The following is a 26,125-nucleotide window of genomic DNA, read 5'->3' on the forward strand; positions in this document are numbered from 1 at the left end:
AGAGTCAACAACGCTTTGGGGTCATTTATGTGCCCCTGCCTTATCCAGCAATCACCGTCAACCCTTCCAGCCTGTGAAGGTCTCAATTCCCCCAATCACCTCAAGCAAAGGACAATCGAGCCAACATAGTGTAAAACCGTATATTAAAATGTAATAATATAAAAAATGTGCACTTACATGTTACAGCAAGACAAAAAGCGTCCAGAGTTTTAACGGGCTCTACCCCATGTGATGGCCACTGGGCTGGCTTGAAACCATGCTGCATATACTCCAATAGACTGTGTTTATATGGTCCCTTATACTCTATAGAGCTCTTTTTATTTAGTTCTGTGCGTGGTTTATAATGTGTAACAATTTTTTTGGGGGGGATGGGGAGCCCGCTAGCACAAGGTGCTGTAGTGACATATACTTGAATGTAATACATCCTTCAGGATACTCAACTTTACATTAGTTATCCTTCAGGATCATAAACATTTCCTACATCTATGTATTGCTGGAGATGGCCCGAACCTCCGATTTTCGGTTCGCGAACCGGGTTCTCGAACTTCCGCGAAAGTTCGGTTTGCGCGAACTTTCGCAAACCGCAATAGACTTCAATGGGGAGGCGAACTTTGAAAACTAGAAAAATTTATGCTGGCCACAAAAGTGATGAAAAAGATGTTTCAAGGGGTCTAACACCTGGAGGGGGGCATGGCAGAGTGGGATATACGCCAAAAGTCCCGGGGAAAAATCTGGATTGGACGCAAAGCAGCGTTTTAAGGGCAGAAACCCCATTGAATGCTAAATTGCAGGCCTAAAGTGCTTTAAAACATCTTGCATGTGTATACATCAATCAGGGAGTGTAATTAGAGTACACTTCACACTGACAGATCAAACACACTGTGCAATGCACCGCAATCAGCTGTTTGTGTAGTGACGGCTGTGCTGGACTGGTGCGCACCATGGCGAGAGTGCAGGCCGTGGCGGTTTTCAAGCCCATATGGTCGCTGGGCTGTGGTAGCGCAATGATAAAACAACAGTGGCCTGTGAAGGTGCAAGGGAGAAAGCGGCTGAAGATGATGCGCCTGGAGGAGGAAGAGGAGAAGGAGGGTGGCTTTTCTTTTGTGTGCTGCTTTTGCTCAGGTGCTCTTCCCATTGCAGATTGTGCCTTTTCTCCATGTGCCTTCGTAAGGCACTTCTCCCTACGTGGGTGTTGGCCTTTCCACGGCTCAATTTTTGGAGGCAGAGAGAACAGATGGCATTGCTCCGATCTGAGGCAGACACATTAAAAATTTTCCAAATAGCCACGGGGGCTGGGGTGATGGCACTATGGTGGCATCAGCAGTTGATGTTGAAGGGCATGTTGGCAGGCTGTACATAGGTGGCGATAAATGGCGCCAGACACTGCCACCAGCTGTTTCTGACGACGAGCTCCTCCTGCTTCTTTCAGGAACTCGTCTCCTCCTACTCCTCTCTGACTCCCCCTCTGAACTGTCCCCCTGTTCATCTCCTCTATTGGGAACATACGTGGTATCCGTATCATCATCATAATCATCCTGCCCAGCTTCGCTTGCCTCAGACACCTCCAAAACTGCACCAACAGCAGGTACTTCATCATCCTCCTCCTCACACCTTAAGTCCATAGTGTCGCCTAACTCAGACATATGAGGTGGTGTAACTTGCTTAGCGCCTTCATCTGGTTGTAACAATAATGGTTGTGCATCAGTGATTTCCCCACCAAATAACTTCTTGCGAACTGTCAAATGTAGCGGATGTGGTACGTGTAGTAGTGCTGGTGGCTGCGGAAGATGAGGTGTTCTGGGTTAAATAGTCAACCACTTCCTGACAATCTTGGGAATTGATGGGACATGCCTTCTTCTGAGCACTGTACTTTGGTCCAGGGCCGCACGAAATCATATCAGCGCGTCAGCAGCACCTGCCGGGTGGCCTTCCTCTGGGTCTGCCTCTACCTCTGCCTCTACCTGTTTTGTCCGTGTTGTTCATATTGGGGGGGATGAAGTGAAAGGTATGCACTGACTTGACTAATACAATGTGCAGTCACACAGGTGCAGTTAACAGGTATGCATGGAGTGGTATATCACACTGCGTGCACTCACGTAGGTAGGTGGGTGCACTGAACACAACAGGTAGGTATATGCAGTGATGGGTATTACAATGTGCACCTGTCACACAGACAGGTACCGGACAGGCACAGTGACACTGCGTGCGCTCACGTAGGTAGGTGGGTGCACTGAAGTGAACAACCGGTAGTAGGCATATGCAGTGATGGGTATTATAATGTGCTCCTGTCACACACAGACAGGTATCGGACAGGCACAGTGACACTGCGTGCACTCACATAGGTAGGTGGGTGCACTGACTGAAATAAACAATAGGTAGGTATATGCAGTGATGGGTATTACAATGTGAACCTGTCACACACACAGGTAGTCACAGAATGTGCTGGGCCTGGCAGTGGCACACACAGTAGGAATTACCAAGGCTGTCTATGCAACACAAGTGTCAGTGGGACACACACAAAAAAAAAATAGATCACAAGAACAAGATTAGCTCTCAAAAGAGCTGTTGAGGGGTGCTTTTTTAGAAATAAGAATCAGCAAGGAGCAAGCTAAGAAGCCTACAAGCAGGGCTGCACAAATCCGACCCAGGAGACATCCGGATAGTTGCTAACACAAACACTTCCTCCTTCAACCCGGAAGGAGGAAGTGTCTGTAGTTACGTGACTGGTTAATGCGGCGCTTGGAACGCCTGGTGGGAGGCGACGCGTACGGAGCCAAAGAAGACGTCATTGGAGGCCTCCCCCCCCCCCCCCTCCCGCACAGCTTTCCTGGGAGATATCCGGATAGCAACTATCCGGATGTCTCCCGGGTCGGATTTGAGCAGCCCTGCCTACAAGAGCCTAACTAAGCTTTCCCTATGAGAGTCTGCAGCAGCTCTCCCTTCTCTAATTACTGCAAGCACACAAGTGAGTCCAATGCCTGACGCTGCCTGCCTTTTATAAGGGGGGAGGGCCTCCAGGAGGGAGTGTAGCCTGATTGTCTACAATGTGCCTGCTGACTGTGATGTAGAGGGTCAAAGTTGACCCTCATGATGCACTATGGGGGTGAACCGAACTTCCAGAAAAGTTTGTGGTTCTCCGCGATCGCAAACCCTGGAAGTTCGCCGGGAACCATTTAGGCCATCTCTATGTATTGCTGTATATTTTTTATTTAACTCCACCCTCTCAGTGATGCTTAGCCTAGGCTATGATGTCACACAGCCTTCTGTCCAAAAGCTCTTTGGGAGACCAGGTGTTCTACCAACTTCAGAACACAACAAACAAACATTCTGAAGTGATGTAGCTTACCAGAAGTAAAGATGTCGCCACGTGACAAAGTGAGGAATTTCAGCTAGCAGAATCTCTGTAAAATTCACAGATATTCTATGTTTTTAAAGTGTAAATTACTATAGTAAAATATTGGTAAATAATACCAATATTTTACAACAACTTAACCTAACACTATTCTCACACAGAACCCCTTACCAATGCCTAATCTTAACTGTTACCCCTCAGGCCTAACCCTTAAACCCCCTATGCCTAACCTTAGCTGCCCCCCCCCCCCACTCCTAACCTTAGCTGACCCATGTCACCAATCTGCCGCAATTACGATCATTTTAGGACGCAGCCATAGGCCCCATTATAAATTCCGGCTATACTGTGAAATTTGTCCGCCTGTGCCTCCCGATATATATAATGGGCGCCTTGAAGGCCCGAGCTATATATAGGGCGGTGCGGGTGCCCAAATTTCACAGGATAGCCACAATTTATTATAATGGCACCTATGGCAGCACCCAAGTCTCTGCCAATAGTGGGTGCCCAAATTTCCTGCTTTCCTGCTTCAGAAGAAAGAGCTCACAGTGACTAAATTATTTATAAATGAATGTTGTAAAATATAAGCAATTTTATTCATAAGGTTATATTCAGTAAAGTTCCTCTTTAAAGTGTACCTGAGACGAGAATAAAGAAAGATTTGATACTTACCCGGGGCTTACTCCAGCCCCATAAACACCACTCGATCCCTCGCTGTCCTCCCAAGTGCCTCTGTTCTCCGGCTATTGGTCTTGGTAAATGGCTCAGCCGTGCCAGTCGGGCTCTTCTGCACATGTGCAGAGGGGCCGCTCATGCACTACTGAGCCTGGCTACCAAGACTGATACCGGGAGAGCGGAGGGACTCGGGAGGATGGAGAGGGACTCAGTGGTGCTTATGGGGCTGGAGGAAGCCCAGGTAACTATCAAATCTTTATTTATTCTCCTCTCAGGTACACTTTAAGCTAGTGTCAGACTGGGAGGTGGAAAAACTGAGGAAATCCACCTGCTGGCCAAGCAGCAGAAACCCTGTGTTATCACTCCCAATAGAAACCTGTTGCAAGTTTTCATTGTGAGCAGCAACACCTGATTACTGCTTGGCCAGCAAGTGGATTTCCTCAGCTTTACCACCGCCCAATCTGACACTGCAGCCATATCAGCAACATCAACACAAGGGGAAGGTGTGTACACATGCACAATCAGCACCGCCCCTAATAATCATGTTCGATCACCCACACATGCGCAATCAGCACCGCCCCTAATAATCATGCTCGATCACTAGGGTTACACTGCAGGGAACCAGTGCTATACCGACACATCACTCAGGTATAGCCAAACAATGTGTACTGGTCATCAGTGGAGGTGGGACAATTGGGTGGCACAGAAGAGAGCAGCATCCTGTGGGCGGTTTAAACGTAAGACTTGCCAGAAGCAAGGTGTTGGATATCTGCACACATCCCAGATTCTTGGATAAGATGACCCCGAAAGGTCACCTTAGTCAAGTTCCCTCTAGTGTGTGTATGTGGCTTCCCAGACAACTGGAGAGAGTGACAAGGCTGTTGCTAATAGGTCGCCTACTCATCAGTCCAGTCGTGATTAAACTTTAGACATGTCAGGACACCCACATTGTCTTCAGTTGCCCTCTTCTTCATCATCATACTACCATCTGCACAAAAAGCCTTCTCTGATAATGCCCTACAGGCTGGGCATGCAAGCACTCCATTGGCACGCAGTGAGTGTCGGCCACTGATTGAGCTAGTGTTCCCAAAACTTTGTAGGATTTGCTTTATCCTGTATTGGCACCAGATTAAGTTGACAAGATGCTGTAGGAAAATAACTTTGGGCCCATCCTTGATGGCCACCTGGCTTTTTTGATAAGATTTGGTAGGGGCTAGCATCAATCACACCCCAATTCTCTCCCCAGACCCTAGGTGATAGCCTAAGGTGCCTTGTGGATGAACCAGCTCTGATTAGCACCTTACTGCTGATATACCAGCAGGTTGAGAGCATGTGTTGCCGATGGTTTGGACCACATGTCTGGGCTTCCTGGGGCTTGACAAGCCAGCTGGGCCCTGATTACTGTAGATTACCAATGAACACTGCTGCTGCTGCTGCTACTTCAATGAGCTGGTTACGTGGGCTGGTATACAATCAATGCTTTAAATAAATCAGGTACAATAAACTGCCACTGAAAAATAAATAGCTAAAACAAACATGCGGAGGGCTGACTGCACTATGATGCGTTCACACAGGCATACAAAAAGAATATAGAGGAAAATGATGACACTCCAGTCCTTTCTATAAGTGACAGTGCAGCAAGAAGCATTCACAGAGACTGCCTTATGGGAACATCAATAGGTAATGCGTGGACTTGTACAAGAGCCTTTGTTGGTAAAAGACACAAGCAGAATAGAACATGATGTCTGTACCTCTGCTGCGGAAAACTTCCTGTATAGAGCGGTGTGAAAATCTCAGCTATTATTATCAGGGCTGGATCTGTACTCTTTACTGCCCAAGGCCACTGTCTGCAGCCACCACCCCCTTTAGGTAGACAGATGTCCCCTTCTCCCTCCCTCCAGTATAGGTAGCTTGTTGACCCTTCCCTCCAGTATAGGTAGCCAGATAACCCTTCCCCGCTCTCCTCCAGTTTAGATGATGACCTGATGACCCCCCTTCCCTCCAGTATAGGTAGCCTGTGTATCCATTCCCTCTAGTGTTATAATAATAATCAAATTGGATGGTCAATTGGCTGCCAAATCGCCTTCTGTATGTCCACCTTAACTAGTCCAGAACTAAGCAGACAATATGGGCTCCTCTCGTCTCTCTATTACTATTTTATCTAATAACTTAGTATTACTCCATCTCTGCTGGATCCCAAAGTCCAGCATCTGGTCTGTGCCTTGCAATCTATGCAATCTAGTCTTCCATTTTCCCAAACACAGTCCTTTCCATGTAACAACCCCCCCTCCCCAATTTTCTTCAGGTGTGACGCGGTCAGATTGTGCCTCCTGCAGCGGCAGTGCGTGCTGCAGATTATTATTCATGATTTATATACTGCCCACTGTTTTGAAGACAATACACAATACATAGTCAATACAGTTGCGCAAACGATGTGTCAATAGAGATTATATACAGCTGAACAGTACAGCTTGTACATTGTACACAGAGATATATATATAGCAATACGTGGGGAGGGGGACTGCACTTACAAGCTTACAATATAATAGAGTATGGGGGAGAAAACAAAAAGTGAATTGAGTCGGTATTAGTAAACTATATAGTAAGCTATATACAGGTTTACACTGGAGCTGATTCACAAAATGCTGATAAAACTGACATGTGAACACTGAGCACATACAATATAGTGCAGTTTGTAACCAGTATCCAATAGTTATAGATGTAGCATAAAACTCTAAGGCCTGGAACCCACTAGCAGTGTTTGTCTAAGCCTTTTGTAAGCGCGTGTGATTTGAAAAGTTCTTGCTAATGTAATGCTATGGCTGTAATCCCATTTGAAGGATGTAGCATAAAACTCTAAGGCCTGGAACCCACTAGCAGTGCTTTTCTAAGCCATTTGTAAGCGCGTGTGATTTGAAAAGTTCTTGCTAATGTAATGCTATGGCTGTAATCCCATTTGAAGGATGTGATTTAAAAAAAACAAAAAACAAACATAAGATTGCATTGGGGAGACACATGAGAGAAGCCCTTTTCATGTGCTGAGTGTGGGAAATGTTTTGTACAGAAATCAAAGCTTGTTCCACAAGGTTTCTTTCACCCGGAAAATACGCCCTATTCGTGTTCTGAGTGTGGGAAATGTAATGGGAATAAATCGCTGCTTGTCAGATATGAGAGGTCTCACGCTGATCACATGAATAGAGCTTCTCACCAGGGTGTGGCCTCTCATGTGTGACAAGAACTGATTTCTGTGCAAAACGTTTCCCACACTCATCATATGAATAGGGCTTCACACCAGTGTGAGGCCTCTCATGTCTGACAAGAAGTGATTAATGCCCAACACATTTCCCACACTCAGAACATGAATAGGGCTAATTTCTAGTGTGAAAGCTGCCATGTAAAACAAGCTCTGAATTCTGTGCTAATCATTTCCCACACTCAGCACATGAAAAGGTCTTCTCACTAGTGTGAGATCTCTCATGTGTGACAAGTTGTGATTGTTGTGTAAAATATTTCCCACACTCAGCACAGGAATAGAGATTCTCACCAGTGTGAGATCTCTTATGTAGTACAAGTTATAATTTCTGTGTAAAACATTTCCCACACTCAGCACATGAATAGGGATTCTCACCAGATTGAGACCTCTCAGGCCTGACCAGAAGTGATTTATGAACAAAACATTTCCCCCTCTCAGCACATGAATAGGGATTCTCAGCAGTGTGGGGATCTTTCATGTTTTACAAGCTGTGATTTATGTAAAAAACATTTCCAACATTGAGCACATGAATGCTGTTTCCCTCCAGTTTGAGATCTTTCATGTATGACAAGCTGTGATTTCTGTACAAAACATTTCCCCCACTCAGCACATGAATAGGGATTTTCATCAGTGGGGATCTCTCAATCCTGACAAGTGATTCTGTACAAAACATTTCCCACACTCAGCACGAGATTAGGGCTCCTCACTCATGAGAGATGTTCCATGTCTGACTAGCTGTGATTTCTGTACAAAACATTTCCCATTCTCAGCACATGAATGTGGTTTCTCAGCAGTGTAGGGATCTTTCATGTCTTACAAGCTGTGATTTATGTAAAACACATTTCCAACACTCAGAACACAAATGTTGTTTCCCACCAGTGTAAGATCCTTCATGTCTGACAAGCTGTGATTTCTGTACAAAACATTTCCCACACTCAGCACATGAATGTGGTTTCTCACCAGTGTGAGTTTCTCAAATGTTTGACAAGGTTTCCTTTATCGCCAAAATATTTCCTACAGTCTGAGATTTCCAGAAAGACATAAAATAAAATATTAATGCAACCATTTAAAAGTCCTTTAATGATCTTAACCAAAAATAATCACCTTTTCGTTACTCCCATAATGTATTCTTGGAAGTGATCCAGCGCCATAGCCTCTTGGTACCCGATGAATATTGGCGAATGCCACATGCGTTGATTTCTACCCCAGCAGCTGATGAACAGTGCCACACACCTCGATCCCATTCCCAGCCCTGGACTTGCTATATGAAGTATAACAAGACCCGCCTCCAGAGCAATGACATTCTGAATTCTGCTGCAGGATGTCATTTTGCTGATTTAAAAAAAACAAAACACTTTTTCTTTGAAGTTTTCAAAATCATTTTTCTCAAAACCTGTTTTTTTTTTTATTTTATTTTTCCTCTTGTTCCCACAGTTCTCCTTAACATACCTGCAAATTTGGTGATTCTAGCAAGTATGGGCGAACACTGCTATTCCAGCGCAAGAGACTTGGGCGCAGAGAACAGGAAAATACAGTGACTGGCAGTTGAGATAACAAGCTTCAGAAGACAGAGCTCGAAAGTCGTGGAGCTCAATGGCTCTTTTGCATAGATAACAACTGGAGTTTCTTAACTCTTCCTGTACTGGAAACTATACAAGATTTAGGTCTCTGCTCCTAATGTTTTATTTCTTATTTGTTCTACACATACAAATCATTACAGTATATCATATTTTTTTTTTCACTTCAGTGTCTCTTTAAGCTACCAGCAAGGAACTCAGAATATTTTTTACAGTACTTTTTCACCTATTATTTGGTCCTTTTTCATTTGCAGAGTGCTGAAAAGTTATTCTACACAGAAAATGAAAAATTATCTCCAAGAAGAAAATTTAGGAGAAAAGGTGTAAAATTGAAAGAGATTATGTAATATTTATCTAAAAAATGTAAGCCCAAAAGACTGTTATTAGGATTTAGTGAACACTCAGGGCTCCTTCATATTATATAACATCTGATTGGTCCTTTCAATTAATCTTATTTTTTTACAGTGTGCAGTAATTTCAAAACGCTAGCAAACTCGCTCTGTGTAGGTTTTGACGAGCGTTTATACCAGCATGTAAATACTTTACATTAGAGAAAAGCTAACGCTAAACGCTAAAAATGCTGCATGACCTGCATTTGCGATTTTGGTATTCGCAATCGCTCCAGTGGAATTTGGCCCATCCATTAACATTAGCTGAGCGTTTAAGGAAATCGCTAGCGTTTTGAATGACTCCCTAAATGCTCACAAAATCGCTCTATTGGGTTCCAGCCCTAACACTGTTAATGGCAGGGTTCTCAAACTTTGCACAGTTAGTTACTGGGTGACTGGGATTAATATTCAAAAAAGTGGGCGGAGCCAACACCAGCCAAATACAAATAAAAAGACGCTAAATGAAATTTCTTCCTGTTCCAGAAGGACCAGATCAATGGATTTCTTGAGAACCAGGGGGATCCTTATGGATTTTTAGGCTAAAAACACAACCAGGGCAATTAATTTTTTCCTAGGTGATATTTTTACACTTTGTCAATAAAATGCCCTTTACACCCTCAGCAGACTTCAAATAATTTTGATGGTACCTTTTCAACTACATTTTGGTACCCTTTCAATTGCAAAATGCTGAAAAGGTATTTTAAAGAGAAGATGAAAAATTATCTCCTGGGAGAAAAGTCAGGAGAAAAAGTTAATTGCATACGGGGCCAGGAGGTTTAAATGACATTTTAGAAAATATCACTCTGTAAAGACAATTCTTCAGCATGATACAAAGTTCAAGTCTTCTGATTTGTAATCTGTCCTCTTTTTATGAGGAAATACATATATATATATATATATATATATATATATATATATATATATATATATATAATTTTATTTTCTATTTTGTTATATAACTTCTGAGGTCTAGCCTTCTGAAGGTGTTGTTTTTTATGGAGAAATAATGATTGAATGTATTTATTTTATTCAGAACGCCAAGCACTTCACTATTCCCCTAGTAGCATTTTTGATTACAACCACTGGAGGGCGCTCACACAACAACAATTATCACCCCTTTTATTTTGCACATAAATTACGCAAATTGCTGTAGTGTTTTATAAGTGCGTGTAATCATGTGCGTATGTTCATTTTTATACACCGCCACTTCAATTCTTGGTGCTAAGATGAATGCGTGTAATTCTTATACTCAGCACTTATAAGGGTAATCGACTTAGAAAAGGACCACAAACACATTATATGTACAGCCAATGGGTAAATACTATTATCTTCTTATGCTGAGAATACACATTATGTTTTTTGCAGAGAATTGTTCCGATAGATGCCTTTGATGATAAAATTCGATTTCTCATAGAAGTGAATGGAAAAAAGATAAGAAAAACAAGCGGAAGAGAAGTGAATCGAGCAGAAAATCGAATGGCTAATAGATCGCGCGGAGAATCGAACGTGACAAACGTAAGGTGTAATTCCAGCATTAGGGCTAGTTAACACTTCGAACACAAATCGCGATCACGATTTTGCAGCGTGATTTTGCCTCAATTTGTGTTGTGATTTCTGAATAACATTGCAATCGTCCCCAAAGTGCTGCATGCAGCATGTTGTCGATTTTTGAAAATCGCAAACGCTGTCGTGAGAATAATCCCTTATACATTATGACTGTGTGAAAACTTCCTTAACCCTTTTTAAGTATTCTGGTCATACATGTTCTCTTTTTATTCATAAATCCACCTGCTCATTTACATCTGCCTGAAATGTAATCATATTAGGTAGCAATTTATGCCCTCTAGGCAACCCCTACAAAACACACAGTGACTTAAGTAACCTCCCCCCCTTCAAATTATTCAGATTTTTTTTCCGTGATTTTTTTTTTTTTTGCTGTAGCTAGTGTTGGGCGAACACCTGGATGTTCGGGTTCGGGTCCGTTCGCCGAACATGGGCCAGATGTTCGGCATGTTCGGCCCGAACCCCGAACTCCCCGAACATCCCGCTTTTGGGGGCCCTATGGGGTCGCAGGCATAAGGGGGGAGCATGCCCCGGTCCCGGGGGGGGGGGGTCGGAAATTCCCCCCACCCCCTCCGCTAGCGCTCCCCCCTCTGCCCGCTCCCCCATACAAAAATTTTCCGTAAAGTTCAATAGTACCTTCAGTGGCTGGCCTGGCTGGCACTGTGGTGTGTTGTGAGTGAGGAGGAGGAGGAGTCCGAGTAGGACGCGTTGAGGCCGGGCAGCGGGCGGTTCAGCGGTAGTACCCTTGTGGTACTTCCGCCCTTTCTCTGACCTCACGTCCTCTGCATACGAGGGTACGCGTGACGCGCACCCTCGTATGCGTCATCACGTAGAGGACGTGAGGTCAGAGAAAGGGCAGAAGTACCACAAGGGTACTACCGCTGAACCGCCCACTGCCCGGCCTCAACGCGTCCTACTCGGACTCCTCCTCCTCCTCACTCACAACACACCACAGTGCCAGCCAGGCCAGCCACTGAAGCTACTATTGAACTTTACGGAAAATTTTTGTATGGGGAAGCGGGCAGAGGGGGGAGCGCTAGCGGAGGGTGGGGGAATTTCCGACCCCCCCCCCTCCGCGAACGGGGCATGCTCCCCCCTTATGCCTGCGACCCCATAGGGGGGCAGTATTCGGCCCTGTTCGGCCTGTTCGGCTGGGCATTGAGCTGTTCGGGCGAACCCGAACTAAAAAGGCCGAACACCATGAGGTGTTCGGCCGAACTCGAACATCACCCGAACAGGGTGATGTTCTGCAGAACCCGAACAGTGGCGAACACTGTTCGCCCAACACTAGCTGTAGCGCGTGCGCGCGTGCGCACACACGCACACGCACACCAATATTTTTCCAGCTGTATTTATCCAGTGCAATGTATAAATGTCAAGTGAAAGATATACTGTATATACTTGACTATAAGTCTAGAAATTTAGGTCTGATTCACTAAATAAAAGTGTAGGGGTCAACTTATACACGAGTCACAGGCAACACTGAGCACACTGAGTTATGTGTGTACTATTAGTGACATTCCCATTTGCAGCAATTTGCCCAGTGGTAAGTGACACCAAATACCAAGAAAGCACAGGTCTAAAAGTCCTGGCTGTCACACGCCCCCTAGTGGCCAGACCGCACAATGCCTTCCAATCAGTTTCAGCACATAGACCATGCAATCTGTGGCAGAAACCACTGGAATTTGACAGCAGGCTGGCTAGAAGGGAGCCTGTGAGTTACGGTAACACAACTTACACACTATTTCAGGGTAGGAAACTGCCACCATCCTGCAGAAGGGCAGGAGACCTAATCTCGCTGATACTAATACCTGCAAATAAAACTGTTAAATACACTCTATTTTATCTAGCTATCAACAGTAGTAGCGACTCTTCGGAACGCTAGGATCCTTTCTGTGTTGCTGAATAGTAGGTGTAGCTGAACAAATAAATGACTTTAGAGTCATTTATTATAAATGCAATATAAATAATTATATATATATATATATATATATATATATATATATATATATATATATATATACACACAGAAAATCATTAAAATCAACAATTATAGATACAATATTAGTGCAGGTATGAAAATAAAAATAAAGGAAGAAATAAACGGATACTTAAGCTCAGGTGAAAGTGTCCTTTTGGAAAAGAAATGCTAAGTCCTTGGTTTCAGAGTCAGGCAACTCAACATCAAAGTCCAAACAAGCCGGATGCCAGCATGTCCTCAAGCTGGCAAGGATATAATTGGGATGATGTTTCAAAGTGGAGGACATTGATTTTGGGTCCTCTGCCATTTTTATACCCGACACAGTAAGGAGTGAAGGCGAAACCACCCCCCCCCCCCCCCCATTAGAACCTGAGATGAGTCCTCCCCTTCTCCTGGGGACCAAAAATCATATCTAACCATATATGGGCTCTATCTCACAGAACCGTACAGGCAGATTTAACCTCCTTGGCGGTAATCCCGAGCTGAGCTCGGGGTATGCCGCTGGAGGTCGCCGCTCAGGCCCTACTGGGCCGATTTCGGTTCTGAAAAAAGCAGCACACGCAGCTGGCACTTTGCCAGCCGCGTGTGCTGCCCGATCGCCGCCGCGTGCAGCGGCGAAAGAGGGTCCCCCCAGCCGCCCGAGCCCAGCGCAGCCGGAACAAACAGTTCCGGCCGGCGCTAGGGGCTGGATCGGGCGGCTCTGACGTCAGGACGTCGACTGACGTCCATGACGTCACTCCGCTCGTCGCCATGGCGACGAGGAAAGCGAAACAAGATAGGCCGCTCATTGCGGCCTATCTTGTTACTTTCGATTGCCAGAGGCGATCGAAAGTACGGATCAGGAGCGCCCTCTAGTGGGCTTTCATGCAGCCAACTTTCAGTTGGCTGCATGAAATATTTTTTTTTTATTAAAAAAAAACCACATTGCAGCCTCCCTGGCAAAATAAATAAACCGCCAGGGAGGTTAATAACTTTTTTAGGTCAGTCCAGATTTATCCAGCACAATGATACCAAACACAAGGGGTAGGACCCCTGTGGTATCACCAGGATAATTTGGACCTTCCTAACTGACAGTCCATAACTCAGAATGTTCTGGAATCTTCTCAGTACCAGGAAAGGTCTGACACACTCTGCGAGTTTGAAAGGCCTGGCAGCTTTGCAACACAGGAAATATGACAAATATAGAAGTTTATGATTTATCTTATAACTAACAGTTCAGCAGGAGTTTAAAGTTGCCAGCTGGAGAGATTGCTGGTCCTTTGAACTCCTCAGCTCAGAGCTCACATGACGCTCACGCTCCTGCTGAGAATGGTGCCAGCTTGGCTACACTAAGATCCGCTTGATTAGCTTCTGCCAACCCTAAGGTGTGGAAACTTGATTTATGAGGGCCCTTAACACAGCTGGGTGCCTGGGCACTTTCTCTGAGAAGGTGCCTGAATGGCCCTGGCCATTTGGTGTTAGGGGAGCAAAGTGGTCTTTTAAAAGAAACAAAAAAAATGTAATTCTGATCGCTGCAATCACTGTGCAAATCTAACCGGAAAGCGCTCAGAAAACTAACTGCGCGGTTCTTCCCGAATCGCCTGTGCTTATTAAGGCTGTTCCGTGACACTGGCCACAACACTTAACAAGGAAAGGGTAGGGGCAAAATACTGGGTTGCAGGAGGGGAAGTGATTAATTGCTGCACTTGGAAGCCAGGAGGAGTTATTGGCTTCTATACTGTATGCAGTGCAGCCACTAACCCCTCCTGGTCCCAAATGCAACTGTTAACTCTTCCTGGTCCCCAAGTGCAGCCATTAACTTTGTTGGGTAGACTTATACTTGAGTCAGAACAAAATCCCAGCTTAAGAGGGTCAAATATTGGAGTCGACTTATACACGAGTTCGACTTATATTCGAGGATATATGGTAATAGCAACAGTTCTGAATAAACAACAGTGTGTCAGTACAATGTGGAATCATCTTTTGCTTTAAAGGACATTGTTAAGCTTGGGGGTGTAATCTCCACAGTCAGCATACAACACATAAGCTGACGTGAAGGAGGTACACACACCAGCACAAGGGATCAGGATATCCCCAGTTTAGTGCAGGAGAGGACTGACTCCAATAGGAGATTGTGGTGCACAGAGCCGGTGCAGATCTGAACAGCCACAAACACTTTCGTAATAACGTCTCAGCGCAAGGTAGCGCTGAGCGCATAAACCAGGACTGAGGAGATCAGGACAGGTAGACAGAATGAACGCTTGCTAGCTAGCGATTACTTAGCGACAGCAAGCGTCCAAAACCAGACAGACTGGAATGAGGCAGCCAATGCGTTGCGGCGATGGCGTGCCTCACAAAGACAGGACAGGAGAGACAGGAAATAGCAGGATCGAGATAGATGAACGTAACACAGATAAATATACAATAAGTATGTTTTCCTAGCGTATTACAATTACAGCTATCAATGAAACTATTCGTAACGTCTGACTAACATATGTATATATTGGCAATGAACCGATATATGACATAAGCAGGAACTCTGACTAAGACTGAAGTAATACAGGGAACAGGACTCAGAAGGATTCGCTATCTCTTCGCAGAGATGAACGCAATCCACAAACAGGACCAGGAACAGGATAACTAGCTCAGCACGGGTGTTCACGATACGCGCAAACTACCAAAACGTGCTGGAAAACTGACTAGCTGAACACAGGAAATAAACAGTTCGTGTACGTATATATCAGCGACACTGATATATTAACGTAACACGAATACAAGGAAAATAACAAAATGCGCAAGTATGCGTATATATTGGCGATGAACCAATATATGACACAAGACAAGCAAGTAGCAACTTCTAGAACAAGAGCAGAACTAGGAGGACTCGCTGACCCCTTCGCAGGAGTCAGCGCAGTCCACACGGACCAGGAACGAGGTGGGGCACGAGCAGAGTAACAGATAGAGTCTGAAACTATGATAGCCCATGAGGCATTGCAGGAAGCAGTTCTTTATACTGAGGTCATCCAATGGGAGCAGACCTGCAGATTCCCACACAAGTGAATGGTAATTAATCACAGGCTGATAGCAGGAAAAGGCAGACAATGATATGCAGCCTGCAGGAAAGGGACCGCCCCTCCACTGCAGCAGACAATGTTTGTTTACACAAAAGCATATTAAACTGTCATAAACTTCAGAGCGACTGCAGATGGAATCAGCAACTAGCTTAAGTGCAAACCAAACTATGCAAGCAAATGCATGTAATGACATTAGAACTGCTTGGTTTGCAATACCAGTGCAGTCAGCAGTAAACGCTACAGAAGCGATCATAACAGTACCCCCTCCCTTAAACGCGGCCTCTGGACGCCTATGAAAACTGACATATTTCTCCTGAACCACCCAAACCAAAAAATCAGAAGTGGGAAATCCAGCAAACTGATCTGACTGAAAATTCATGAAGGTCGGATCCGTCCGACAAAACCAAATTCCCGAATCAGTCTCACCAAAACTAGACCAATTGGAACCAGAACCTACTGAACCATGCCCGTCAGCACTACAAGCCTCAGTGTGACACCCATCAGAACCACGACTTCCAGAAAACAACCCCAAGAAACTCTCTGCGCGATACCCACCGCCTTCCAAGGACTGTCCAAAAACGCCAAAGCCTTTGCAATGCCCACCGGAACTGTCCCTACCAACACAAAACCCACCGTTGAACCAGTCCAAGGTACCAGGACAAGTTTCCTCAGAGATCTCCCAGAACACTTGGAAGCTCCAAAGAGATCCCCACAGGTCAGAACGCCCCTTAGGCTCACATGGAGAACTATCAAGAACCCCTATGGAACCCAGGGCAACTCCAGAGTCAGGGTCACAAGGACAAACATCAAGATCAGGGCTTTTAGGGACCAGAACCATCTCCGGGCATGCAGGCCAACCGGCAACATCAGAACATGTCTCCACTAGGGAAGCACGTGAGCACGCTAACACAGACACATCTGGGCAGTCTGGCATACGAAGCACATCTGGGCACACCGGCACAAGAGAAACCTCTGGGCATGTCAAGGAACTGCGAACCTCAAAGTCAGTCAAGACAGGACCGAAACCAGAACTGGGCAAAAAAAATTCATCATGACTAGACTTCATAGTTACTGGATTCTCACTAAAAACTGCAGGATCAGACTTAGATGTCGCTGATTCCAGCAGGGTTATTAACAAATCATGTTCAGGGGCATTTACAAGACAGGGCAAATCTTCTGATGTATGCACTGAACTAGACAGGGTTCCCATAGCTTCTTCTGGACTAGACAGAGACTCATCAAATACACTGGACTGGAGCTCATGAAGGGCTGCAAAACAAGTCAATATTGCAGCAATCCCCACTGAACTAGGCAAAACTGAGTAACTCACTGGACAGGAAGGGGGCTCTGGAACTTCTGCCACACCGGCCAGAGAACCAGAATTTTCCAGGATACAGGGCTGGGTTTCAGAAACACTCATTAACCCGGACTGAAATTCTGAGATTTCTATTATTTTTTCCAGCGAGTCAGAATTATCCATGTTACAGGGCAAGACTTTTGAAACATTCAGAGGACAGGGCTGGAGTTCCTCGGCTGTTACAACACTGGAGAGGGACTCAACAACATTGGTTAAATCAGACTGTGTACAGGGCAAGGTATCTAACACACTTGCTGACGAGGACAATATTTCAATGGCTTCTGCTTCGCTGGGCAGAAATTCATCAAGTTTTATTAGAGCAGACTGTAATTCCAAAACAGCTGCTAGACAAGTGAATATTACTGCAACACCAACTGAGGTAAGCAGTGCTTCAGCCTCCTCTGCTAAAGGGTTTAAAGTATCCAAAGTACTGGGTGAAGCATAAGACTCTGCGACCACAGCTTCACTGGACAGGATCACTGAACAGTCCATATTGCAGGGCAAAACCATGGAAGCACCTGCTGGACAGCATAATGATTCTGTGACCTGAGTTTCATTGGAGAGATCTACTGCACAATTCATGGTACAGGGCAAATTTATTGGAAAATTTTCTGAACAAGGTAATAATTCTGCGATTTCAGGTTCACATAGCAGATGCTCTGAGCTATTCACGAAACTAGAGCGAGGTGTAGAAACAGGAAGATCAAGACACAATGTTTGCGCATCTGAATCACCATTCATTTGTAAAATTGGAAAATTCAGATGCTGGGGTTCTGAGTTTACTAGACAGGATTGCTGGGACTCGGAAACTGATGTAGTGCATCTATTGGCATCTGCTGGATCAGACAGGAGTTGAACTTTATTAACACAGGTAATTTCTGCAGAAGTGTTTGCAGAGACAGGCAAGATTTTTCTGGTGTCTGTTTCACTAAACAAAGAGTCATGAGTACTGGCTAGGCTGGACTCGAAAGTCAGCAGGACCTCTGGGTCCTCTGCTGAGAAATTTGTGCAGGGCAAGATTAAGGAAGTATTAGTAATTTCTGTCTTACTGGGAAGTAACACTGAGTTATCCATGGTACAGGGTGGAATTACAGGAACTTCAATTTCACACAAAAGGAGCTCAGAATCACTCGCTGAATCAGCCAAAGGTGCTGAAGCAGGCGAGTCCTCAGGAACTGAGGAAGTGGAACAATCTCCACTTGACAGTGTGTCTTCCCTGGTATCAACTGATTGAATTGCATAAAAATCGTCCAGAATCATTCTCCACACATCGATCAATGGAGCCACAAAGTCATACCCACACACACCAGTTTTTATTAGGTTATAAGCAGACTTAATGCATGCATTCAATACTAATTCACTTTTTGCACTGTAAAACTGACAAAATGAACTTGCATCTTTCTTCCATTCATAGACCAGAGCTTCCATCTCTCCTTTCTCAAATGGAGGATCCCATGCATATTTAACAGCTGAGCATTCCGGCTGATCATAGTTTGCAAATGTGTTAGTGGCAGAAACATACATTGGGTTATTTAGCAGGTGATTGGCCGATTTCTTATTCCTAAGGATCTCCAATACCTGTAGCAAGTATTGAACTGTAGTGTATGCAAATTTCCCTTGCTGCACGAATAAATTGATCTGTTCAATACTCTGTAATATATCTTCATAATCATATTCAGATAATTCATTTAAACAAGAACCTTTATTTTCCCTGGCTAGCAATGAAAGTTCATTAGTAGTTTCATAGGTCCATTTGACTCCCCTGAATGGTGACTGAATTTTATTATCTGCTAATGGTGGAGTCTCGTTACAGATCTGATGCGCAGTCGCCACGGGCAACGACTCCGCTGATTGTAACGCTTTTCTTTTGGAGCGTTTACGTTTGGCTTTAGACCCTGCTGCCTTAGCAGAAGAAAAGTTATCAGAACAATTATCTGCTTGCTGATTATTTTTGTAGGCAGTAGAAGGAGCAGCTGATTGACAAGCTGCCAGGAGCTTATCAAAAGGGCTAGGCAAATCGGTTTTGCGCAGCCAGTTATGGATCACAAACGCTAGAAATTCCAGTGGTCTTTCTTTTAAATTGGTATGATCCAAGACATCGTAGGCCCACTGAAACAATCTTCCCTTAAATAAAACATAAACTAGCTGGGGGGCCCACGTTGAAACAGGAGTAGCCTGGAGCTCAGGATTGGCCAGGAACCTGGCACATTCAGAAAAAAACTCATTTTCTGTTTCAGAATTGAGCTTCTCAAATTTCTTAAAGGAACAGGAACCAAAACAAACAGTGTCATTTTTGCTGGGAACCCCCCCCACAATGGGGATTGGTAATGGGGCTATCATAATGTTAAGCTTGGGGGTGTAATCTCCACAGTCAGCATACAACACATAAGCTGACGTGAAGGAGGTACACACACCAGCACAAGGGATCAGGATATCCCCAGTTTAGTGGAGGAGAGGACTGACTCCAATAGGAGATTGTGGTGCACAGAGCCGGTGCAGATCTGAACAGCCACAAACACTTTCGTAATAACGTCTCAGCGCAAGGTAGCGCTGAGCGCATAAACCAGGACTGAGGAGATCAGGACAGGTAGACAGAATGAACGCTTGCTAGCTAGCGATTACTTAGCGACAGCAAGCGTCCAAAACCAGACAGACTGGAATGAGGCAGCCAATGCGTTGCGGCGATGGCGTGCCTCACAAAGACAGGACAGGAGAGACAGGAAATAGCAGGATCGAGATAGATGAACGTAACACAGATAAATATACAATAAGTATGTTTTCCTAGCGTATTACAATTACAGCTATCAATGAAACTATTCGTAACGTCTGACTAACATATGTATATATTGGCAATGAACCGATATATGACATAAGCAGGAACTCTGACTAAGACTGAAGTAATACAGGGAACAGGACTCAGAAGGATTCGCTATCTCTTCGCAGAGATGAACGCAATCCACAAACAGGACCAGGAACAGGATAACTAGCTCAGCACGGGTGTTCACGATACGCGCAAACTACCAAAACGTGCTGGAAAACTGACTAGCTGAACACAGGAAATAAACAGTTCGTGTACGTATATATCAGCGACACTGATATATTAACGTAACACGAATACAAGGAAAATAACAAAATGCGCAAGTATGCGTATATATTGGCGATGAACCAATATATGACACAAGACAAGCAAGTAGCAACTTCTAGAACAAGAGCAGAACTAGGAGGACTCGCTGACCCCTTCGCAGGAGTCAGCGCAGTCCACACGGACCAGGAACGAGGTGGGGCACGAGCAGAGTAACAGATAGAGTCTGAAACTATGATAGCCCATGAGGCATTGCAGGAAGCAGTTCTTTATACTGAGGTCATCCAATGGGAGCAGACCTGCAGATTCCCACACAAGTGAATGGTAATTAATCACAGGCTGATAGCAGGAAAAGGCAGACAATGATATGCAGCCTGCAGGAAAGGGACCGCCCCTCCACTGCAGCAGACAATGTTTGTTTACACAAAAGCATATTAAACTGTCATAAACTTCAGAGCGACTGCAGATGGAATCAGCAACTAGCTTAAGTGCAAACCAAACTATGCAAGCAAATGCATGTAATGACATTAGAACTGCTTGGTTTGCAATACCAGTGCAGTCAGCAGTAAACGCTACAGAAGCGATCATAACAGACATCCAAGGTGAAAATAAACTGATGAGATAAACAATATTATCTATCCTCCTCCTCCTAAAAATGACTTTTTAAGACATCCCATAGTTGTATTTTAAATGTAAATCTACTTTCTAAGTTATTACGGTTATGGTTTTTGCTCAATGACACATTAATTGAAGTATGCCAGAGCTAAAATCTATGATCTATTGACCCTTTTTATCTCTTGCCTGCTCTCAGAAGCCATTTACTGCCAGGAAAAAGTTTTATGGCTGTAATAATCAGTGAGGGTTACGCTATAGTCCGACCCAGTCCCGACCTGAACAGAAACTGTCATTTTCATACCTAATGTTTAACTCTTTCAGGCAAAGAAAGAAAAAAATGAACGCAGCATAGTTATTTGTGTGCTTGGCACAGTACATAGACGTCTATCTCATTATGTCACATGTCACCTCGGATGTCGTTTAAAGCAGGGATCCCCAACCTTTTTTGGCCTGGGGACCGCTTTCCTGTCCAAACACTTGTCCGGGGACCGGCCGGGGGGTTTGCTGGGGGGGGCGTATTGTCAGAAAATTGGATTGGGCAGGGAACAGGGCTATGGTGTGGGTGTATGGAAAACCACTGAGCCTCAAAAACAACCTCACACAGGCACAGATGTTCCACCAGTATTGGGTAGTCCCTTCCGCAGTTTAGATGGCTGGATTTGCCCCCAGTGTTATGTAGTCCCCTCCCAAGTATTGATAGCTAAATGTACCACCAGTGTTCTGCAGCCCCCCTCCCCAGTTAGCTAGATGTGCCCCTATTATTCTGTATCCTTCCTCTCAGGTTAGGTAGCTAGATGTGCCCACAGTGATCTGTAGCCCCCCAACCCAGGTTAGACAGCTAGATGTGCCCCCATCATTCTGTAGCCCCCCTCCCAGGTTAGATAGCTAGATGTGCCCCCAGCAATCTGCAGCCCCCCACCCAGGTAAGGTAGCTAGATGTGCCCCCAGCGTTCTGTAGCCCCCCGTCCAGGTTAGGCAGCTAGATGTGCCCCCATCATTCTGTAGCCCCCCTCCCAGGTTAAGTATCTAGATGTGCCCCCAGCAATCTGTAGCCCCCCACCCAGGTTAGGTAGCTAGATGTGCCCCCAGCGTTCTGTAGCCCCCCTCCCAGGTTAGGCAGCTAGATGTGCCCCCAGCGTTCTGTAGCTCCCCATCCAGGTTAGGCAGCTAGATGTGCCCCCAGCATTCTGTAGCCCCCCTCCCAGGTTAAAAAATAAAAAAAAATAAAAAATACATATGTCCAGGCACATCGCCTCTAGTTAGGACATTTAATAAGTTATCCATTGATAGGTTTGATGCAATGAATGTGTTTGCATGTCTGCACTATGCATGTTATAGGGCCAGAGTTAGGACACCTATGTTTACCTGGGTACTTCTGCGCAGTATAGGTGACTAAGCATAAGAATGCATTCTTCTGTGAACTAAAACCCCGGCTTTTAACTTAGCTGTAGGGATAACAGTTGTGCCTGGATGAGTGAATCTGTGAATGCATTTGTTTGAACATTTGCATGCGAGAGTGCGAAGGGTTAATACATTTTTTGCTGTTTTCTAGCCACACCCTCTTCAGCACCTCCCTTTCCTTAATAACTTATATAATGTCCTAACTAGAGGCGATGTGCCTGGATATATGTATTTTTTTCTTGTTACTGACCCCTGTGGCTAGGGTCTAATTCAGTGCACTCCCTCCTTCCCCTGTATGTGTTTGTCAGCATGCACACAGCTTATGCTTGTATATGTGCATGGTGCACATGGACACATAACGTTAGCTCCCTTGTGCGATTGGTAAGATGCACTGTCTGTCCCAGGAGAGGACGTTAGGATGTGTGCTCCTAATCCATTGATAGGTTTGATGCAATGAATGTGTTTGCATGTCTGCACTATGCATATTACAGGGCCAGAGTTAGGACACCTATGTTTACCTGGGTACTTCTGCGCAGTATAGGTGACTAAGCATAAGAATGCATTCTTCTGTGAACTAAAACCCCGGCTTTTAACTTAGCTGTAGGGATAACAGTTGTGCCTGGATGATTGAATCTGTGAATGCATTTGTTTGAACATTTGCATACGAGAGTGCGAAGGGTTAATAGATTTTCCCCTCCCAGGTTAGGTAGCTAGATGTGCCCCCAGCATTCTGTAGCCCCCCTCCCAGGTTAGGCAGCTAGATGTGCCCCCAGCGTTCTGTAGCACCCCCCCAGGTTAGGCAGCTAGATGTGCCCCCAGCATTCTGTAGCCCCCCTCCCAGGTTAGGCAGCTAGATGTGCCCCCAGCGTTCTGTAGCACCCCCCCAGGTTAGGCAGCTAGATGTGCCCCCAGCAATCTGTAGCCCCCCACCCAGGTTAGGCAGCTAGATGTGCCCCCAGGGCCGCCATCAGAAATGTTGGGGCCCCTCACACATCATCAGGCCTGGGCCCACCCACTGGTTGCTGTGCCCACCAACTAACCACCCCACCCCTGTGTCCATGCGCAAAGAGCACTGCAGGGAAAAATGTGCATGGCTCTGACACGGAAGAAAAGGGCATGCACAGCGTGATACGGCAAAAAGTGGGCGTGACCATGGCATGTTGTGGGTGGAGCCAAATACTAGCAAAATACAGGTAGTCCCCGGTTAACAAATGAGATGGGGACTTGTAGGTCCGTTCTTATCCTTTATACATTCTCTTTTGTCCCCCTCTTTTCTTCCTGTGCCTCTTTTTCCCCCCTCTGTCTCACCTCAGTTTGTGCCTCTTTTGTGTCCCTCTGTGTGACCTTTTCTCCTTGTGCCTCTTTTGTCCGCCTCTGTTCCCCTGTGCCTCATTTATCCACCTGTGTTACCTCTTGTCCTCTTCTGTCTCAGCTCAACCTCCTGCCCTAGCTAGGTATAGGTGCCCCCAGTATAAGTATCCAGGCATAGGTGCCCCCAGTATAGGTAGCCAGGTATAGGTTCCTCCAGTATAAGTAGCCAGCTATAGGTGGTGCCCCAGTATAGGTAGCCTGGTGTAGATGCCCCCAGTATAGGTAGCCTGGTATCGCTGGTGCCCCAGTATAGGCCAGCAAGATACAGGTGCCCCAGTATAGGTATTCAACTATAGGTGGTGCCCTGGTATAAGTAGCCTGGTATGGTTGCCCCCAGTATAGGTAGCCAGGTATAGGTGGTGGCCCAGTATAGGTAGCCTGTAGCCAGATATAGGCGGTGCCCCAGTATAGAAAGTCCGCTGTAGTGGGCTCACTCATCTGCTCTCCACGTTCAAGTGCTGATGTCACTCTTCTCTCAGTGCTGGAATGTGGTGTGCTGGTAGGTGAGCCACAGGCCCGCAGCCAGCACATGCGGCCCTTCCAGTGCTTTTGGGGGGGGGCTCAGGGCCCCCAGAAGCCCTGGGCCCCTCACTGCAGTGTCAGTTGTCCCCCCTTGATGGCTGCCCTAACCCCAGCCTTCTGTAGCCCCCCATCCAGGTTAGGTAGCTAAATGTGCCCCCAGCATTCTGTAACCCCCCACCGGGGTTGGGCAGCTAGATGTGCCCCCAGCATTCTGTAGCCCTCCTCCCACGTTAGGCAGCCAGATTTGACCCCCCCAGTCAGCCTTACCACCGCAGGTCTGGCATCTTCTATTTCCTTTCAGTTGAGCAGCATGCAGCAGAGAGTTTTTCAGCGTCATTGAGCTGTTCAGAGGAAGCACAACTGATGTTGTAACAGCGCCACCTACCGACACTCTGATGCATGCTGCTCTGCTGGACGAAGAAAAAAAAAAAGAGAGAGAGAGAGAGAAAGAGAGAGAGAGAGAGAGAGAGAGAGAGAGAGAGAGAAGAGGCTAGACCCGTGGCCCAGCACAAAACAGTCCACGGACCACCAGTGGGCCGTGGACCAGGGGTTGGGGACCCCTGCTAAAGGAAACCAGAGATGTCAGCATTAAAAGATTTGATACTTACTCGGGGCCTCCTCCAGCCCCTTGAGCACCGATGCGTCTCTCGCCGTCCTCCCACATGTCTCCGTTCAGCTGCAATCACTCCCAGTAATCTGGCTTAGTCACACCAGTCGCCTCTTCTGTGCATGTGCATCACCTCCGCACATGCGCAGAAGAACTGACTGGCATGACTGAGACAGATTACCAGGAGTTATTGCGGCTGAACGGAGGCACACGGGAGGACGGCGAGGGACACATCGGTGCTCATGGGGCTGGAGGAAGCCCCGGGTAAGTATCAAATCTTTTAATGCTGACATCTCTGGTACACTTTAAAGGGAACCTGAAGCAAGAGGTACACGGAGGCTGACATATTTATTTCCTTTTAAACAATACCAGTTGCCTGGCAGTACTGCTGATCTCTTTGGCTACAGTAGTGTCTAAATCACACACCTGAAACAAATATGCAGCTAATCTTGTCAGATTTTTCTCAGAAACACCTGATCTGCATGTTTGTTCAAGGTCTGTGGCTAACAGTATTTAAGGCAGAGGATCATCTGGACAGACAGGCAACTGGTAATGTTTAAAATTAAATAAATGTGGCAGCTCTCCAATGTATGCAAAATACACTTAGTCGGTAAGAGCACATGCCTGATAAAATGGTCTGCAGAAGCCTGTCAGCAAATGAAAGGTACGTTACATGCATTTAAACTGCAGTACCAAATTATGCAAGGACTGAACTGACCCCAATAACACCTCAAAATTAAGGAAGACCCTCCATTACAGCCTCTAGTATTGATAAAAACAACTTGCATGAAATTTACCTTCAGTTGCACTATTTGCATAGTTTGCATTCAATTGCACTAATGGAGGATGTTAAAGGGATACTGTAGGGGGGTCAGGGGAAAATGAGTTGAACTTACCCGGGGCTTCTAACGGTCCCCCGCAGACATCCTGTGTTGGCGCAGCCACTCACCGATGCTCCGCCCCCCCCCCCCCCCCCTCCGGTTCACTTCTGGAATTTCAGACTTTAAAGTCTGAAAACCACTGCGCCTGCGTTGCCGTGTCCTCGATCCCACTGATGTCACCAAGAGCGCACAGCGCAGGCCCAGTATGGTCTGTGTCTGCGCAGTACACTCCTGGTGACATCAGCGGGAGTGAGGACATGGCAACGCAGGCGCAGTGGTTTTCTGACTTTAAAGTCAGAAATTCCAGAAGTGAACTGGAGGCGGGGCCGGAGCATCGGTGAGTGGCTGCGCCAACACAGGATGTCTGCGGGGGACCATTAGAAGTAAGTTCAACTCATTTTCCCCCGACCCCCCTACAGTATCCCTTTAACATCCAAAATGGTTTTCTT

General features: G+C 45.8%; 1 long non-coding RNA gene across 1 annotated transcript in view; it reads right to left on the reverse strand.

Moving 5' to 3' along the window:
• The window catches only part of LOC137538274 (uncharacterized), a 67,926-nt gene extending 43,440 nt beyond the window's left edge, over nucleotides 1-24,486 (reverse strand). Inside the window, exon 1 of the long non-coding RNA XR_011024729.1 lies at nucleotides 24,456-24,486. This is a non-coding gene — a long non-coding RNA (uncharacterized lncRNA). The remainder of the gene's footprint in view (nucleotides 1-24,455) is intronic.
• Between the last annotated feature and the right edge of the window lie 1,639 nt (nucleotides 24,487-26,125).

Source organism: Hyperolius riggenbachi, chromosome 11 (genome assembly GCF_040937935.1).
Source record: "Hyperolius riggenbachi isolate aHypRig1 chromosome 11, aHypRig1.pri, whole genome shotgun sequence".
NCBI classification, from domain to species: Eukaryota; Metazoa; Chordata; class Amphibia; order Anura; family Hyperoliidae; genus Hyperolius; species Hyperolius riggenbachi.